The sequence below is a fragment of the Anomaloglossus baeobatrachus genome, chromosome 7 (genome assembly GCF_048569485.1).
Source record: "Anomaloglossus baeobatrachus isolate aAnoBae1 chromosome 7, aAnoBae1.hap1, whole genome shotgun sequence".
NCBI classification, from domain to species: domain Eukaryota; kingdom Metazoa; phylum Chordata; class Amphibia; order Anura; family Aromobatidae; genus Anomaloglossus; species Anomaloglossus baeobatrachus.
The window spans coordinates 3,098,707-3,119,776 of NC_134359.1; positions in this window are offsets into that span (position 1 = coordinate 3,098,707).

Sequence of the window (21,070 nt, forward strand, 5' to 3'; positions counted from 1 at the left end):
GCAGTGACCACAGAAAATCCGGACACTTCTTGCCTTGTACCTCTGCCATCGGGGCTAACGAACGGAATCTGTCCCACTGAAAACGAGACAGAGCATCAGCCACAGAATTGCAAACACCGGGGACATGCACAGCTGTAATCTGACAATTTGACTTTAAGCAGCGCAGCACTAGATGACGCAGCAACGTAACAACAGGCAGGGAAGAAGCTGATTGTTTGTTGATGACTTCTACAACTCCCAAGTTATCACAATGAAATCTCACTTTTCGGTTTTGGAAAATATTGCACCAAATTTCACAAGCAACCACTATGGGGAACAATTCAAGGAGTACTAAGTTTCGTGTTAACCCATTGTTTCTCCAACTCTCTGGCCACCTATCTGCACACCACTGTCCAGAACAATATGCACCAAAACCAGTTGACCCCGCTGCATCAGTGTGGATGTCTAGATCAAAATTTGAAACCGGTGGTCTGATCCACAATGACCTCCCATTAAACTCCATTAAGAACTGTTCCCATACCGCCAGATCGTCCTTTAATGTTCTAGCCAGCCGCACAAAGTGATGTGGAAAGGTTATGCCTGAGGTAGCTGCAGCTAGGCGCCTACAAAAAACTCTACCCATTGGAATAATGCGACACGCAAAGTTCATTTTTCCTAACAGCGATTGTAGATCCTTTAATCTGATCTTACGGTGAGATCTAGCTTCTCTGACTGCCTCCAGCAGATCACTGACCTTGTCATCCGGTAATCTGCACTCCATTGCTTCACTGTCAATCAAAATTCCTAAAAACTTGATAAGTGTAGACGGGCCTTCTGTTTTATCTGATGCTAACGGTACTCCAAAACACTTAAAAACCGACCGAATCGCTGCCAATAATGAAGCACAAACAAATGACTTTGGTGGACCTATACATAGGAAATCATCTAGATAATGCAGGACAGAACGCACGCCGGCTTCCTTCTTTACTACCCACTCCAAAAATGTGCTAAATGATTCAAACAAGGAGCATGAGATGGAGCAGCCCATCGGTAAACACAAGTCTACATAAAACATTCCCTGCCACTGACAACCCAAGAGATGGAAGCTTTCTGGATGGACTGGTAAGAGTCTAAAGGCAGCTTCAATGTCTGTTTTTGCCATTAAAGCTCCTCTGCCGTACTTCTGTACCCATGCAATCGCTGTATCAAATGAAGTATACGAGACTGTGCAAAGTTCCTGATCGATTCCATCATTAACTGAGCTTCCATGAGGGAAGGACAGATGATGGATCAGCCTAAACTTATTGGGTTCCTTCTTTGGGACCACCCCCAATGGAGAGACCCTTAAGTTTTCTATTGGCATTTTGGGGAATGGGCCTGCCATGCGGCCCAGGTCAATTTCTTTGTTTAGTTTTGTGGAGACAATGTGAGAATATGTATAAGCTGAAGCAAGGTTACGAGAACAGGTTAATGGGCCCGAAGTAGATGGGATCTTAAAACCTTCTGAGAAACCCTCCCCCAGCAATTGTGCTGCTTTTCTATCTGGGTACCTGCTTAGATAGCCCACCATCTCCCCGAGTCTAATTGGGGTTTCCCCCTTTTTGGTTAATCTCTGCTGTTGGGGTTTTATTTCGTTTAAAGCATTTTGATAGGCTATGGTTTCCACTACAGAAGGTGCATTCATGTCTGTACCTGCATGTGTTTCCGAATCTGCACTGGCTATCATTGAACTGCCAGCAGCAACCTTTTCTGTTTGCTGACGACAATCCGATTGCTGATGATCTGCCGACATAGCCCTGAAAGGGCTGATTAACCCCACGTGGCGCTGTCATGAGACGCATCCATAAACCAATATCTTTGTGATCCCAACGAATCCCTTGGCGACCAGCCTTTCGTTGGCGAAACTGCTCATCATAGCGCAGCCATGCTAAACCTCCATACACACGGTGCGCCTCCCCGATAGAATTCATGTAACAAAATAAGGCAGAGCAATGTTCAGGAGTTTTTTGGCCTATTACACTTGCTAATATGGCAAAGGCCTGGAACCAATTGCTAAATGTTTGGGGGATGAGACAATACCGTCTTTCTTGTTCCTCTCTTTTCCTCTCATCAAACCTTACTCTATCCAAGTTATATTTTTCTAAGGGCAATAATGAAAATATTTCCACATATTCGTCGGCCCAAATCTTCTCCCTAACCTCCTGTTTCAAATGAATTCCTAGAGGACCCTCAAAACATACATATAATTCTCCTTTTGCTGCATCAGATAATGTAACCCCTTGTGAAATTACTGCGTCCTCCTGTGTCTCTGGATCAGCACACGACTGACTTACCACCTCCGATGTCCGGCGACCATTCCCGCACCATGCAGCAATAGGAGAAGAAGTTATGGGTAAGCTAGACTGACTCAAAGCCTCCTTAACCCCTGACACTAATTGCTGTACTACTGAATTAAGATCCCATCCTACATTGCCGGGACCCGTACCCCCAACTGCGCCCACTGGACTCATTACAGGTGTTGTTACACTAGATATAGGACAAGAAAAATTGTTCTCACCAATACCTGGCTGCGTCCTAGGTTGACCAGCCGTCCGTGACGTATTAGTTATAGTCTCTACAGCCCCTCCATTATTGAAGTGCTGCGTGCTGCTGCCCTCTAGTGGGGAGTCGTTATCTGTGTCATAGTCATTGTCTGGAATCTCTTCTGAGTCTTGTAGCTGTAGATTTATTGCCTGACTCACATCCTGAGCCGGCCGATGAAGTCTTTGTCTGGTTAAAGTACTTTTGCGCAGTTGTCTTTTTGGATTCCTACCACTCCTCGTGTAATGAGAACCCGGATCCGGAAATGTTGTGTGTCCTAAGCCCATCCCCCCGTGTTGGTTCATTTCCTGGGGTGAGGCCGTATGATGTCCTCTAGAATGATGCAAAGTTTGTTGAGGAAGTTCTAAGGATTCATGGTGGGCTGTGGTCACGTCAGTTGTAGCTTGTGTGGCTGCTTCTCTGGCTGGCACCTCAGTAGAGCTGGACTTTCTCCTTGCACTTCTTGGTGTCTCTCTGGTTAGATGGTCGGGCTCTTTTCTCTGTCCCTTGTTATTCTTGTACTGTAGTTTCCTTCCTGGTTTGTAAGAAGGATCAAAGGCCGTGCTGCGCTTTGCTCTTTTCCTAGAAGTAACAGAAGGACTTATGATCCTATTGTGAGTCCTATTGGCCATTTCAGAAGTTAGTCTCTCTGGAGGTCTTGATCTTCTTAGAGTTTGATGTTCAGAAAGTTCAGAAGGGACAGATGATGTATCCCGGGCACTCTTCAGCAATTCGTCTAGCTGGGCCTGAATCCATTCGGGCCTACACGTCAAAGCCGCAACCTGAACGCTCTTCAGCAAGGCATCCATACTGCTGGTTCAGTCTTTGAGTCCAGGACAAAGGAATGACACCTTAACATGGGACCTATTTCTTATATGGCCCCTGCCCCCAGTCTCTCCTCCTGCTCGCTCACCCCCCACCACATTCCTTAGGTAAAAACCCCATCCCTTACTCCTTAACCCTTTCCTGGATCTATCACTGCCTCAGTCATGTACGTTACGGCTATCTGCCTTCACTCTGCTGGACGCCAGACACTATGTAATGCCGGGGTAGTGATAGGATGATCAGACTGCAGGCCAGCAAACGCAGGAGGCCAGACACTATGTAATGCCGGGGTAGTGATGAGATGATCAGACTGCAGGCCAGCAAACGCAGGAGGCCAGACACTATGTAATGCCGGGGTAGTGATGAGATGATCAGACTGCAGGCCAGCAAACGCAGGACGCCAGACACTATGTAATGCCGGGGTAGTGATGGGATGATCAGACTGCAGGCCAGCAAACGCAGGACGCCAGACACCATGTAATGCCGGGGTAGTGGTGGGATGATCGGACTGCAGGCCAGCAAACGCAGGAGGCCAGACACCATGTAATGCCGGGGTAGTGATGGGATGATCAGACTGCAGACCAGCAAACGCAGGACGCCAGACACCATGTAATGCCGGGGTAGTGATGGGATGATCAGACTGCAGACCAGCAAACGCAGGAGGCCAGACACTATGTAATGCCGGGGTAGTGATGGGATGATCAGACTGCAGGCCAGCAAACGCAGGAGGCCAGACACTATGTAATGCCGGGGTAGTGATGGGATGATCGGACTGCAGGCCAGCAAACGCAGGAGGCCAGACACTATGTAATGCCGGGGTAGTGATGGGATGATCAGACTGCAGGCCAGCAAATGCAGGAGGCCAGACACTATGTAATGCCGGGGTAGTGGTGGGATGATCGGACTGCAGGCCAGCAAACGCAGGAGGCCAGACACCATGTAATGCCGGGGTAGTGGTGGGATGATCGGACTGCAGGCCAGCAAACGCAGGAGGCCAGACACCATGTAATGCCGGGGTAGTGGTGGGATGATCAGACTGCAGGCCAGCAAACGCAGGACACCAGACACTATGTAATGCCGGGGTAGTGATGGGATGATCGGACTGCAGGCCAGCAAACGCAGGAGGCCAGACACCATGTAATGCCGGGGTAGTGATGGGATGATCGGACTGCAGGCCAGCAAACGCAGGAGGCCAGACACTATGTAATGCCGGGGTAGTGGTGGGATGATCGGACTGCAGGCCAGCAAACGCAGGAGGCCAGACACTATGTAATGCCGGGGTAGTGATGAGATGATCGGACTGCAGGCCAGCAAACGCAGGAGGCCAGACACTATGTAATGCCGGGGTAGTGGTGGGATGATCAGACTGCAGGCCAGCAACTGCAGGAGGCCAGACACTATGTAATGCCGGGGTAGTGGTGGGATGATCGGACTGCAGGCCAGCAAACGCAGGACGCCAGACACCATGTAATGCCGAGGTAGTGATGGGATGATCGGACTGCAGGCCAGCAAACGCAGGTCGCCAGACACCATGTAATGCCGGGGTAGTGATGGGATGATCAAACTGCAGGCCAGCAAACGCAGGACGCCAGACACTATGTAATGCCGGGGTAGTGGTGGGATGATCGGACTGCAGGCCAGCAAACGCAGGAGGCCAGACACCATGTAATGCCGGGTTAGTGGTGGGATGATCGGACTGCAGGCCAGCAAACGCAGGAGGCCAGACACTATGTAATGCCGGGGTAGTGATGGGATGATAGGACTGCAGGCCAGCAAACGCAGGACGCCAGACACTATGTAATGCCGGGGTAGTGATGGGATGATCGGACTGCAGGCCAGCAAACGCAGGAGGCCAGACACTATGTAATGCCGGGGTAGTGATGGGATGATCGGACTGCAGGCCAGCAAACGCAGGAGGCCAGACACCATGTAATGCCGGGGTAGTGATGGGATGATCGGACTGCAGGCCAGCAAACGCAGGAGGCCAGACACCATGTAATGCCGGGGTAGTGGTGGGATGATCGGACTGCAGGCCAGCAAACGCAGGAGGCCAGACACCATGTAATGCCGGGTTAGTGGTGGGATGATCGGACTGCAGGCCAGCAAACGAAGGAGGCCAGACACTATGTAATGCCGGGGTAGTGATGGGATGATAGGACTGCAGGCCAGCAAACGCAGGACGCCAGACACTATGTAATGCCGGGGTAGTGATGGGATGATCGGACTGCAGGCCAGCAAACGCAGGAGGCCAGACACTATGTAATGCCGGGGTAGTGATGGGATGATCGGACTGCAGGCCAGCAAACGCAGGAGGCCAGACACTATGTAATGCCGGGGTAGTGATGAGATGATCAGACTGCAGGCCAGCAAACGCAAGAGGCCAGACACCATGTAATGCCGAGGTAGTGATGGAATGATTGAACTGCAGGCCAGCAAACGCAGGAGGCCAGACACCATGTAATGCCGAGGTAGTGGTGGGATGATCGGACTGCAGGCCAGCAAACGCAGGAGGCCAGACACCATGTAATGCCGAGGTAGTGATGGAATGATTGAACTGCAGGCCAGCAAACGCAGGAGGCCAGACACCATGTAATGCCGGGGTAGTGATGGGATGATCGGACTGCAGGCCAGCAAACGCAGGAGGCCAGACACTATGTAATGCCGGGGTAGTGATGAGATGATCAGACTGCAGGCCAGCAAACGCAAGAGGCCAGACACCATGTAATGCCGAGGTAGTGATGGAATGATTGAACTGCAGGCCAGCAAACGCAGGAGGCCAGACACCATGTAATGCCGAGGTAGTGGTGGGATGATCAGACTGCAGGCCAGCAAACGCAGGAGGCCAGACACCATGTAATGCCGAGGTAGTGATGGAATGATTGAACTGTAGGCCAGCAAACGCAGGAGGCCAGACACCATGTAATGCCGGGGTAGTGATGGGATGATCGGACTGCAGGCCAGCAAACGCAGGAGGCCAGACACCATGTAATGCCGGGGTAGTGATGGGATGATCGGACTGCAGGCCAGCAAACGCAGGAGGCCAGACACCATGTAATGCCGGGGTAGTGGTGGGATGATCGGACTGCAGGCCAGCAAACGCAGGAGGCCAGACACCATGTAATGCCGGGGTAGTGATGGGATGATCGGACTGCAGGCCAGCAAACGCAGGACGCAAGACACCATGTAATGCCGGGGTAGTGGTGGGATGATCGGACTGCAGGCCAGCAAACGCAGGAGGCCAGACACTATGTAATGCCGGGGTAGTGATGGGATGATCGGACTGCAGGCCAGCAAACGCAGGAGGCCAGACACCATGTAATGCCGGGGTAGTGATGGGATGATCGGACTGCAGGCCAGCAAACACAGGAGGCCAGACACTATGTAATGCCGGGGTAGTGATGGGATGATCAGACTGCAAGCCAGCAAACGCAGGAGGCCAGACACTATGTAATGCCGGGGTAGTGGTGGGATGATCGGACTGCAGGCCAGCAAACGCAGGAGGCCAGACACTATGTAATGCCGGGGTAGTGATGGGATGATCGGACTGCAGGCCAGCAAACGCAGGACGCCAGACACCATGTAATGCCGGGGTAGTGGTGGGATGATCGGACTGCAGGCCAGCAAACGCAGGACGCCAGACACCATGTAATGCCGGGGTAGTGGTGGGATGATCGGACTGCAGGCCAGCAAACGCAGGACGCCAGACACCATGTAATGCCGGGGTAGCGATGGGATGATCGGACTGCAGGCCAGCAAACGCAGGAGGCCAGACACCATGTAATGCCGGGGTAGTGGTGGGATGATCGGACTGCAGGCCAGCAAACGCAGGAGGCCAGACACTATGTAATGCCGGGGTAGTGATGGGATGATTGGACTGCAGGCCAGCAAACGCAGGAGGCCAGACACCATGTAATGCCGGGGTAGTGATGGGATGATCAAACTGCAGGCCAGCAAACGCAGGAGGCCAGACACTATGTAATGCCGGGGTAGTGGTGGAATGATTGGACTGCAGGCCAGCAAACGCAGGACGCCAGACACCGTGTAATGCCGGGGTAGTGGTGGGATGATCGGAATGCAGGCCAGCAAACGCAGGACGCCAGACACTATGTAATGCCGGGGTAGTGATAGGATGATCAGACTGCAGGCCAGCAAACGCAGGAGGCCAGACACTATGTAATGCCGGGGTAGTGATGAGATGATCAGACTGCAGGCCAGCAAACGCAGGAGGCCAGACACTATGTAATGCCGGGGTAGTGATGAGATGATCAGACTGCAGGCCAGCAAACGCAGGACGCCAGACACTATGTAATGCCGGGGTAGTGATGGGATGATCAGACTGCAGGCCAGCAAACGCAGGACGCCAGACACCATGTAATGCCGGGGTAGTGGTGGGATAATCGGACTGCAGGCCAGCAAACGCAGGAGGCCAGACACCATGTAATGCCGGGGTAGTGATGGGATGATCAGACTGCAGACCAGCAAACGCAGGACGCCAGACACCATGTAATGCCAGGGTAGTGATGGGATGATCAGACTGCAGACCAGCAAACGCAGGAGGCCAGACACTATGTAATGCCGAGGTAGTGGTGGGATGATCGGACTGCAGGCCAGCAAACGCAGGAGGCCAGACACTATGTAATGCCGAGGTAGTGATGGAATGATTGAACTGCAGGCCAGCAAACGCAGGAGGCCAGACACCATGTAATGCCGAGGTAGTGATGGAATGATTGAACTGCAGGCCAGCAAACGCAGGAGGCCAGACACCATGTAATGCCGAGGTAGTGGTGGGATGATCGGACTGCAGGCCAGCAAACGCAGGAGGCCAGACACTATGTAATGCCGAGGTAGTGATGGAATGATTGAACTGCAGGCCAGCAAACGCAGGAGGCCAGACACCATGTAATGCCGGGGTAGTGATGGGATGATCGGACTGCAGGCCAGCAAACGCAGGAGGCCAGACACCATGTAATGCCGGGGTAGTGATGGGATGATCGGACTGCAGGCCAGCAAACGCAGGAGGCCAGACACCATGTAATGCCGGGGTAGTGGTGGGATGATCGGACTGCAGGCCAGCAAACGCAGGAGGCCAGACACCATGTAATGCCGGGGTAGTGATGGGATGATCGGACTGCAGGCCAGCAAACGCAGGACGCAAGACACCATGTAATGCCGGGGTAGTGGTGGGATGATCGGACTGCAGGCCAGCAAACGCAGGAGGCCAGACACTATGTAATGCCGGGGTAGTGATGGGATGATCGGACTGCAGGCCAGCAAACGCAGGAGGCCAGACACCATGTAATGCCGGGGTAGTGATGGGATGATCGGACTGCAGGCCAGCAAACACAGGAGGCCAGACACTATGTAATGCCGGGGTAGTGATGGGATGATCAGACTGCAGGCCAGCAAACGCAGGAGGCCAGACACTATGTAATGCCGGGGTAGTGGTGGGATGATCGGACTGCAGGCCAGCAAACGCAGGAGGCCAGACACTATGTAATGCCGGGGTAGTGATGGGATGATCGGACTGCAGGCCAGCAAACGCAGGACGCCAGACACCATGTAATGCCGGGGTAGTGGTGGGATGATCGGACTGCAGGCCAGCAAACGCAGGACGCCAGACACCATGTAATGCCGGGGTAGTGGTGGGATGATCGGACTGCAGGCCAGCAAATGCAGGACGCCAGACACCATGTAATGCCGGGGTAGCGATGGGATGATCGGACTGCAGGCCAGCAAACGCAGGAGGCCAGACACCATGTAATGCCGGGGTAGTGGTGGGATGATCGGACTGCAGGCCAGCAAACGCAGGAGGCCAGACACTATGTAATGCCGGGGTAGTGATGGGATGATTGGACTGCAGGCCAGCAAACGCAGGAGGCCAGACACCATGTAATGCCGGGGTAGTGATGGGATGATCAAACTGCAGGCCAGCAAACGCAGGAGGCCAGACACTATGTAATGCCGGGGTAGTGGTGGAATGATTGGACTGCAGGCCAGCAAACGCAGGACGCCAGACACCGTGTAATGCCGGGGTAGTGGTGGGATGATCGGAATGCAGGCCAGCAAACACAGGACGCCAGACACTATGTAATGCCGGGGTAGTGATAGGATGATCAGACTGCAGGCCAGCAAACGCAGGAGGCCAGACACTATGTAATGCCGGGGTAGTGATGAGATGATCAGACTGCAGGCCAGCAAACGCAGGAGGCCAGACACTATGTAATGCCGGGGTAGTGATGAGATGATCAGACTGCAGGCCAGCAAACGCAGGACGCCAGACACTATGTAATGCCGGGGTAGTGATGGGATGATCAGACTGCAGGCCAGCAAACGCAGGACGCCAGACACCATGTAATGCCGGGGTAGTGGTGGGATGATCGGACTGCAGGCCAGCAAACGCAGGAGGCCAGACACCATGTAATGCCGGGGTAGTGATGGGATGATCAGACTGCAGACCAGCAAACGCAGGACGCCAGACACCATGTAATGCCAGGGTAGTGATGGGATGATCAGACTGCAGACCAGCAAACGCAGGAGGCCAGACACTATGTAATGCCGGGGTAGTGATGGGATGATCAGACTGCAGGCCAGCAAACGCAGGAGGCCAGACACTATGTAATGCCGGGGTAGTGATGGGATGATCGGACTGCAGGCCAGCAAACGCAGGAGGCCAGACACTATGTAATGCCGGGGTAGTGATGGGATGATCAGACTGCAGGCCAGCAAATGCAGGAGGCCAGACACTATGTAATGCCGGGGTAGTGGTGGGATGATCGGACTGCAGGCCAGCAAACGCAGGAGGCCAGACACCATGTAATGCCGGGGTAGTGGTGGGATGATCGGACTGCAGGCCAGCAAACGCAGGAGGCCAGACACCATGTAATGCCGGGGTAGTGGTGGGATGATCAGACTGCAGGCCAGCAAACGCAGGACACCAGACACTATGTAATGCCGGGGTAGTGATGGGATGATCGGACTGCAGGCCAGCAAACGCAGGAGGCCAGACACCATGTAATGCCGGGGTAGTGATGGGATGATCGGACTGCAGGCCAGCAAACGCAGGAGGCCAGACACTATGTAATGCCGGGGTAGTGGTGGGATGATCGGACTGCAGGCCAGCAAACGCAGGAGGCCAGACACTATGTAATGCCGGGGTAGTGATGAGATGATCGGACTGCAGGCCAGCAAACGCAGGAGGCCTGACACTATGTAATGCCGGGGTAGTGGTGGGATGATCAGACTGCAGGCCAGCAACTGCAGGAGGCCAGACACTATGTAATGCCGGGGTAGTGGTGGGATGATCGGACTGCAGGCCAGCAAACGCAGGACGCCAGACACCATGTAATGCCGAGGTAGTGATGGGATGATCGGACTGCAGGCCAGCAAACGCAGGACGCCAGACACCATGTAATGCCGGGGTAGTGATGGGATGATCAAACTGCAGGCCAGCAAACGCAGGACGCCAGACACTATGTAATGCCGGGGTAGTGGTGGGATGATCGGACTGCAGGCCAGCAAACGCAGGAGGCCAGACACCATGTAATGCCGGGTTAGTGGTGGGATGATCGGACTGCAGGCCAGCAAACGCAGGAGGCCAGACACTATGTAATGCCGGGGTAGTGATGGGATGATAGGACTGCAGGCCAGCAAACGCAGGACGCCAGACACTATGTAATGCCGGGGTAGTGATGGGATGATCGGACTGCAGGCCAGCAAACGCAGGAGGCCAGACACTATGTAATGCCGGGGTAGTGATGGGATGATCGGACTGCAGGCCAGCAAACGCAGGAGGCCAGACACCATGTAATGCCGGGGTAGTGATGGGATGATCGGACTGCAGGCCAGCAAACGCAGGAGGCCAGACACCATGTAATGCCGGGGTAGTGGTGGGATGATCGGACTGCAGGCCAGCAAACGCAGGAGGCCAGACACCATGTAATGCCGGGTTAGTGGTGGGATGATCGGACTGCAGGCCAGCAAACGCAGGAGGCCAGACACTATGTAATGCCGGGGTAGTGATGGGATGATAGGACTGCAGGCCAGCAAACGCAGGACGCCAGACACTATGTAATGCCGGGGTAGTGATGGGATGATCGGACTGCAGGCCAGCAAACGCAGGAGGCCAGACACTATGTAATGCCGGGGTAGTGATGGGATGATCGGACTGCAGGCCAGCAAACGCAGGAGGCCAGACACTATGTAATGCCGGGGTAGTGATGAGATGATCAGACTGCAGGCCAGCAAACGCAAGAGGCCAGACACCATGTAATGCCGAGGTAGTGATGGAATGATTGAACTGCAGGCCAGCAAACGCAGGAGGCCAGACACCATGTAATGCCGAGGTAGTGGTGGGATGATCGGACTGCAGGCCAGCAAACGCAGGAGGCCAGACACTATGTAATGCCGAGGTAGTGATGGAATGATTGAACTGCAGGCCAGCAAACGCAGGAGGCCAGACACCATGTAATGCCGAGGTAGTGATGGAATGATCGAACTGCAGGCCAGCAAACGCAGGAGGCCAGACACCATGTAATGCCGGGGTAGTGATGGGATGATCGGACTGCAGGCCAGCAAACGCAGGAGGCCAGACACCATGTAATGCCGGGGTAGTGATGGGATGATCGGACTGCAGGCCAGCAAACGCAGGAGGCCAGACACCATGTAATGCCGGGGTAGTGGTGGGATGATCGGACTGCAGGCCAGCAAACGCAGGAGGCCAGACACCATGTAATGCCGGGGTAGTGATGGGATGATCGGACTGCAGGCCAGCAAACGCAGGACGCAAGACACCATGTAATGCCGGGGTAGTGGTGGGATGATTAGACTGCAGGCCAGCAAACGCAGGAGGCCAGACACTATGTAATGCCGGGGTAGTGGTGGGATGATCGGACTGCAGGCCAGCAAACGCAGGACGCAAGACACCATGTAATGCCGGGGTAGTGGTGGGATGATTAGACTGCAGGCCAGCAAACGCAGGAGGCCAGACACTATGTAATGCCGGGGTAGTGATGGGATGATCGGACTGCAGGCCAGCAAACGCAGGACGCAAGACACCATGTAATGCCGGGGTAGTGGTGGGATGATCGGACTGCAGGCCAGCAAACGCAGGAGGCCAGACACCATGTAATGCCGAGGTAGTGATGGAATGATTGAACTGCAGGCCAGCAAACGCAGGAGGCCAGACACCATGTAATGCCGAGGTAGTGGTGGGATGATCGGACTGCAGGCCAGCAAACGCAGGAGGCCAGACACTATGTAATGCCGAGGTAGTGATGGAATGATTGAACTGCAGGCCAGCAAACGCAGGAGGCCAGACACCATGTAATGCCGAGGTAGTGATGGAATGATCGAACTGCAGGCCAGCAAACGCAGGAGGCCAGACACCATGTAATGCCGGGGTAGTGATGGGATGATCGGACTGCAGGCCAGCAAACGCAGGAGGCCAGACACCATGTAATGCCGGGGTAGTGATGGGATGATCGGACTGCAGGCCAGCAAACGCAGGAGGCCAGACACCATGTAATGCCGGGGTAGTGGTGGGATGATCGGACTGCAGGCCAGCAAACGCAGGAGGCCAGACACCATGTAATGCCGGGGTAGTGATGGGATGATCGGACTGCAGGCCAGCAAACGCAGGACGCAAGACACCATGTAATGCCGGGGTAGTGGTGGGATGATTAGACTGCAGGCCAGCAAACGCAGGAGGCCAGACACTATGTAATGCCGGGGTAGTGGTGGGATGATCGGACTGCAGGCCAGCAAACGCAGGACGCAAGACACCATGTAATGCCGGGGTAGTGGTGGGATGACTAGACTGCAGGCCAGCAAACGCAGGAGGCCAGACACTATGTAATGCCGGGGTAGTGATGGGATGATCGGACTGCAGGCCAGCAAACGCAGGACGCAAGACACCATGTAATGCCGGGGTAGTGGTGGGATGATCGGACTGCAGGCCAGCAAACGCAGGAGGCCAGACACCATGTAATGCCGAGGTAGTGGTGGGATGATCGGACTGCAGGCCAGCAAACGCAGGAGGCCAGACACCATGTAATGCCGGGGTAGTGATGGGATGATCGGACTGCAGGCCAGCAAACGCAGGAGGCCAGACACCATGTAATGCCGGGGTAGTGGTGGGATGATCGGACTGCAGGCCAGCAAACGCAGGAGGCCAGACACTATGTAATGCCGAGGTAGTGGTGGGATGATCGGACTGCAGGCCAGCAAACGCAGGAGGCCAGACACCATGTAATGCCGGGGTAGTGATGGGATGATAGGACTGCAGGCCAGCAAACGCAGGAGGCCAGACACTATGTAATGCCGGGGTAGTGATGGGATGATCTGACTGCAGGCCAGCAAACGCAGGACGCCAGACACCATGTAATGCCGGAGTAGTGATGGGATGATCAGACTGCAGGCTAGCAAACGCAGGAGGCCAGACACCATGTAATGCCGGGGTAGAGGTGGGATGATCAGACTGCAGGCCAGCAAACGCAGGACGCCAGACACCATGTAATGCCGGGGTAGTGATGGGATGATCGGACTGCAGGCCAGCAAACGCAGGAGGCCAGACACCATGCAATGCCGGGGTAGTGATAGGATGATCGGACTGCAGGCCAGCAAACGCAGGAGGCCAGACACCATGTAATGCCGAGGTAGTGATGGGATGATTGGACTGCAGGCCAGCAAACGCAGGAGGCCAGACACTATGTAATGCCGGGGTAGTGATGGGATGATCGGACTGCAGGCCAGCAAACGCAGGAGGCCAGACACCATGTAATGCCGGGGTAGTGGTGGGATGATCAGACTGCAGGCCAGCAAACGCAGGAGGCCAGACACCATGTAATGCCGGGGTAGTGATGGGATGATCGGACTGCAGGCCAGCAAACGCAGGAGGCCAGACACCATGTAATGCCGGGTTAGTGGTGGGATGATCGGACTGCAGGCCAGCAAACGCAGGAGGCCAGACACTATGTAATGCCGGGGTAGTGATGGGATGATCGGACTGCAGGCCAGCAAACGCAGGAGGCCAGACACCATGTAATGCCGGGGTAGTGGTGGGATGCTCGGACTGCAGGCCAGCAAATGCAGGAGGCCAGACACCATGTAATGCCGGGGTAGTGATGGGATGATAGGACTGCAGGCCAGCAAACGCAGGAGGCCAGACACAATGTAATGCCGGGGTAGAGGTGGGATGATCGGACTGCAGGCCAGCAAACGCAGGAGGCCAGACACCATGTAATGCCGGGGTAGTGGTGGGATGCTCGGACTGCAGGCCAGCAAATGCAGGAGGCCAGACACCATGTAATGCCGGGGTAGTGATGGGATGATAGGACTGCAGGCCAGCAAACGCAGGAGGCCAGACACTATGTAATGCCGGGGTAGTGATGGGATGATCGGACTGCAGGCCAGCAAACGCAGGACGCCAGACACCATGTAATGCCGGAGTAGTGATGGGATGATCAGACTGCAGGCCAGCAAACGCAGGAGGCCAGACACCATGTAATGCCGGGGTAGAGGTGGGATGATCAGACTGCAGGCCAGCAAACGCAGGACGCCAGACACCATGTAATGCCGGGGTAGTGATGGGATGATCGGACTGCAGGCCAGCAAACGCAGGAGGCCAGACACCATGTAATGCCGAGGTAGTGATGGGATGATTGGACTGCAGGCCAGCAAACGCAGGAGGCCAGACACTATGTAATGCCGGGGTAGTGATGGGATGATCGGACTGCAGGCCAGCAAACGCAGGAGGCCAGACACCATGTAATGCCGGGGTAGTGGTGGGATGATCAGACTGCAGGCCAGCAAACGCAGGAGGCCAGACACCATGTAATGCCGGGGTAGTGATGGGATGATCGGACTGCAGGCCAGCAAACGCAGGAGGCCAGACACCATGTAATGCCGAGTTAGTGGTGGGATGATCGGACTGCAGGCCAGCAAACGCAGGAGGCCAGACACCATGTAATTCCAGGGTGGAGGTGGGATGATCGGACTGCAGGCCAGCAAACGCAGGAGGCCAGACACCATGTAATGCCGGGGTAGTGATGGGATGATCGGACTGCAGGCCAGCAAACGCAGGACACCAGACACCATGTAATGCCGGGGTAGAGGTGGGATGATCAAACTGCAGGCCAGCAAACGCAGGACGCCAGACACCATGTAATGCCGGGGTAGTGGTGGGATGATCGGACTGCAGGCCAGCAAACGCAGGACGCCAGACACTATGTAATGCCGGGGTAGTGATGGGATGATCAGACTGCAGGCCAGCAAACGCAGGACGCCAGACACCATGTAATGCCGGGGTAGTGGTGGGATGATCGGACTGCAGGCCAGCAAACGCAGGAGGCCAGACACCATGTAATGCCGGGGTAGTGATGGGATGATCAGACTGCAGGCCAGCAAACGCAGGAGGCCAGACACCATGTAATGCCGGGGTAGTGATGGGATGATCGGACTGCAGGCCAGCAAACGCAGGAGGCCAGACACTATGTAATGCCGGGGTAGTGATGAGATGATCAGACTGCAGGCCAGCAAACGCAGGAGGCCAGACACCATGTAATGCCGGGGTAGTGATGGGATGATCAGACTGCAGGCCAGCAAACGCAGGAGGCCAGACACCATGTAATGCCGGGGTAGTGATGGGATGATCAGACTGCAGGCCAGCAAACGCAGGACGCCAGACACCATGTAATGCCGGGGTAGTGATGGGATGATCGGACTGCAGGCCAGCAAACGCAGGAGGCCAGACACCATGCAATGCCGGGGTAGTGATGGGATGATCAGACTGCAGGCCAGCAAACGCAGGAGGCCAGACACTATGTAATGCCGGGGTAGTGGTGGGATGATCGGACTGCAGGCCAGCAAACGTAGGAGGCCAGACACTATGTAATGCCGGGGTAGTGATGGGATGATCAGACTGCAGGCCAGCAAACGCAGGAGGCCAGACACCATGTAATGCCGGGGTAGTGGTGGGATGATCGGACTGCAGGCCAGCAAACGCAGGAGGCCAGACACCATGTAATGCCGAGGTAGTGATGGGATGATCAAACTGCAGGCCAGCAAACGCAGGAGGTCAGACACCATGTAATGCCGGGGTAGTGGTGGGATGATCGGACTGCAGGCCAGCAAACGCAGGAGGCCAGACACTATGTAATGCCGGGGTAGTGATGGGATGATCGGACTGCAGGCCAGCAAACGCAGGAGGCCAGACACTATGTAATGCCGGGGTAGTGGTGGGATGATCGGACTGCAGGCCAGCAAACGCAGGAGGCCAGACACTATGTAATGCCGGGGTAGTGATGGGATGATCAGACTGCAGGCCAGCAAATGCAGGAGGCCAGACACTATGTAATGCCGGGGTAGTGATGGGATGATCGGACTGCAGGCCAGCAAACGCAGGAGGCCAGACACCATGTAATGCCGGGGTAGTGATGGGATGATCAGACTGCAGGCCAGCAAACGCAGGAGGCCAGACACTATGTAATGCCGGGGTAGTGATGGGATGATCGGACTGCAGGCCAGCAAACGCAGGAGGTCAGACACTATGTAATGCCGGGGTAGTGATGGGATGATCGGACTGCAGGCCAGTAAACGCAGGATGCCAGACACTATGTAATGTTGGGGTGGTGGTGGGATGATCGGACTGCAGGCCAGCAAACGCAGGAGGCCAGACACTATGTAATGCCGAGGTAGTGGTGGGATGATCGGACTGCAGGCCAGCAAACACAGGAGGCCAGACACTATGTAATGCCGAGGTAGTGGTGGGATGATCGGACTGCAGGCCAGCAAACGCAGGAGGCCAGACACCATGTAATGCCGAGGTAGTGGTGGGATGATCGGACTGCAGGCCAGCAAACGCAGGAGGCCAGACACCATGTAATGCCGAGGTAGTGATGGGATGATCGGACTGCAGGCCAGCAAACGCAGGAGGCCAGACACTATGTAATGCCGGGGTAGTGGTGGGATGATCGGACTGCAGGCCAGCAAACGCAGGAGGCCAGACACCATGTAATGCCGGGGTAGTGATGGGATGATCAGACTGCAGGCCAGCAAACGCAGGAGGCCAGACACTATGTAATGCCGGGGTAGTGATGGGATGATCGGACTGCAGGCCAGCAAACGCAGGAGGCCAGACACCATGTAATGCCGGGGTAGTGATGGGATGATCAGACTGCAGTCCAGCAAACGCAGGAGGCCAGACACCATGTAATGCCGAGGTAGTGATGGGATGATCGGACTGCAGGCCAGCAAACGCAGGAGGCCAGACACTATGTAATGTCGGGGTAGTGATGGGATGATCGGACTGCAGGCCAGCAAACGCAGGAGGCCAGACACTATGTAATGCCGAGGTAGTGATGGAATGATTGAACTGCAGGCCAGCAAACGCAGGAGGCCAGACACTATGTAATGCCGAGGTAGTGATGGAATGATTGAACTGCAGGCCAGCAAACGCAGGAGGCCAGACACCATGTAATGCCGGGGTAGTGATGAGATGATCGGACTGCCGCAACAAACCCAGTATGCCAGACACACTTTGTGCTAGCCATCACGCCACTGTACACCCTTAAGGGCTGGGGTACTTTTCACCCGCCATCCGGCCCTGGAGGGGGGACTTTGGCAGAGCCCTTCCCAGGTGAAAAAGCGGGGTGGCTGGTGGCCGGGCACACAGACCGCAGTCTGATCAAAAGCACCAACACCAGCAAAGAGAATAGTAACCACTAAACAGATACAGGGGAGGCGAGGGACAAAACCAAGAGACCAGAGCAGAGCACAAACCAGCAGAAACACAAACTACTAACCCTCCTACCCAGGAACAACTGAAAATAATCAGCATTGACCCAGAGGAAATGGTGGGTTTATATATCCCTCTCATAGATCAGCTGACCCAGAAGACATGGCGGGTTTATATATCCCTTTCATAGATCAGCTGACCCAGAGGAGATGGCGGGGTTATATATCCCTCTCATAGATCAGCTGACCCAGAGGACATGGCGGAGTTATATATCCCGCTCATAGAACAGCTGACCCAGAAGAGATGGCGGGTTTATATATCCCTTTCCTGGGTCAGCTGACACTGCTGAGGTAACTCCCAGTCTCCACCCTCAACCCAGAGTGGAAAAGGAGGGGGAGAGGAAGATTGAATAGATGGAACCTCCCACCACCTAGCTGAACCAAAAGACATGGCATCCCATATCCCCTGGCAACAGCTGACACTAGAGAACCTGGTGTCTTGGCACCTCTGCACCGCATGATTGCTGGCAGCGGTGGCACCTCGCCTCCCAGCAATGCCACAACCTGAAGTGAGTCTTTAAGAGCGCAAAACACAGCCAGAGCGAGTGCGGGCACCAGCTCCGCCCCCAGAGGCCACACCCCAGACGGCCAAAGCGAGCGCCTGCACCAGCTCCGCCCCTGGAGGCCAGACCCTACACAGCTAGAGCGAGCGCCTGCAGAGCTCCGCCCCTGGAGGCCACAATCCACATGGCCAGAACGAGCACCTGCACCAGCTCCGGCCCTGGAGGCCACACCCTACACAGCTAGAGCAAGCGCCTGCAGAGCTCCGCCCCTGGAGGCCACACCCCACACGGCCAGAACGAGCACCTGCACCAGCTCCGCCCCTGGAGGCCACACCCTACACAGCTAGAGCGAGCGCCTGCAGAGCTCTGCCCCTGGAGGCCACACCGCACACGGCCAGAACGAGCACCTGCACCAGTTCTGCCCCTGGAGGCCACACCCCACACGGCCAGAGCGAGCACCTGCACTAGCTCTGCCCCTGGAGGCCACACCGCACACGGCCAGTGAAGGGCGATGGGTGACCGGACAGAGAGCTGGAGTTTGCCCAGGAGTACGAGGTATGAGAAGTATTAAGCCCCCTGACCCCTAGAGACCTGCCATGATGCCCATCACCATGCAAACCGTCATACCTGACAGAAATACAGAAGGAGAATGATGGCGTCATCGGCATCACAGAAACCTGATGGAGTGACCCGCACGATGGGAACATACAGATGGAAAGAGACCACTTATTCACAAAGAATAGAATTAACAGAAGAGGAGGAGGAGCGGCATTGTATGTCAAAAAACATCACATCGCCACAGAAATTAAAGTTTCAAACACTGAGAATCTATTAGAAAATATTTGGGTAAGAATTCATGGAGTAAAGAACGCGAAGGACATGATAATATGAAGGGCTGCTGATAAGTCTTTGGCTTTACCCAGAAAGAAACGTGATAGGATGATGAAACTTTCCATTTATTCCACATACTCTCCTTTGATGACAGTAGACTTCTTACATTGGTATTCCAAGTTATGTAAGCCGAGCAAAAAGGATTTCGGTTGTGCCTTAAACCAGGCATCTGTAGCAGCCATGGCATCAGAAATGGTGTGAAATTTGATACCTTGAGGTGTTTCTTCAGGTTTGGAAACAGATGATAGTCGGAGGGAGCTAGATCTGGTGAATATGGTGGGTGGAGAAACAGCTAGAAGCCCGGCTCTGCCAGTTTTGCCGTGGTCGCTTTTGCAGTGTGAGCGGAGGCGTTGTCTTGCAGGAACAAGATTCCTTTGGACAGCTTACCCCGCCTTTTGGCCTTCAGAGCTGCTTTCAATTAGTCTAAAAGTTCAGTGTAATACCTTGCATTGATGGTGGAACCCTTTTGAAGGTAGTCCACTAGCAGCACAACCTCCTTATCCCAGAACACAGACACCATCACCTTAGTGGCTGATTTTTGCCCCCTGCACATCTTTGGATGAGAGGAACCACTGTGCCTCCACTCTTTTGACTGCTCCTTGTTTTCACGGTCATACAAATAATCCAGGTCTCATCCATAGTGACCGGTCGCTCCAAGAGGTTCTTATCAGTCCAGAAACACTGACAAATGGAGCGGGAAGTTGTCACTCGCTGCTTCTCTGATCTGTTGTCAGACATTTGGGGATCCACTTTGCAGATCGCTTCTTCATGTCCAAATGTTAATGGATAATGACACAAACACGTTCACGGGAAATACCATGTCTGCTATTGCTTTTGCTGAAATTTGTGGATTCTCCAGTATAAGGTTGTGGACAGCATCGACGATTTCCAGAACAACAACCACTCTCGGGCGTCCAGAACGTTCCTCATCATTGGTGCTGAATTGGCCCAGTTTATATTTGGCAACCCAGATCTTACCTGTAATGAATGACAAAGGAATTCAGCTTACCCACTCCAAGTCTCCTATCCTTCACTCTGCAGCACGGACCATATGTCTGCGTCACATCACCATGAATATCCTTTGCGGACTTTCCTTGTAGAAACAAGAATTTTATCACTCCTCTGCTCTCAGTTGCTGTGAATATGCATAGACTCCGCCATTTTGTTTTCCCGCATGCGTAGAACACTGTTTCCATAAGCAACAAACACAAAATTTTGAATACATATATTAGACACATAAGGCTTTCATGTGATGTAACATTGTTAACATAGAAACAAAAAAAAAAATCACAAAGCCAAAGACTTATCAGCAGCCCCTCGTAGGTGTTTATTATAGACCACCGGGTCAATCAGAGGATATGGATGACATTTTTTCACATCAAATGGCCACATTCTCAAAACAACATGAATTAGTGGTCATGGGAGACTTCACCTCCACAGACATTCATTGGGAAACCCTCACAGGTAAGAGGAAAGGCTCCATCCAATTTTTATCCTACTTT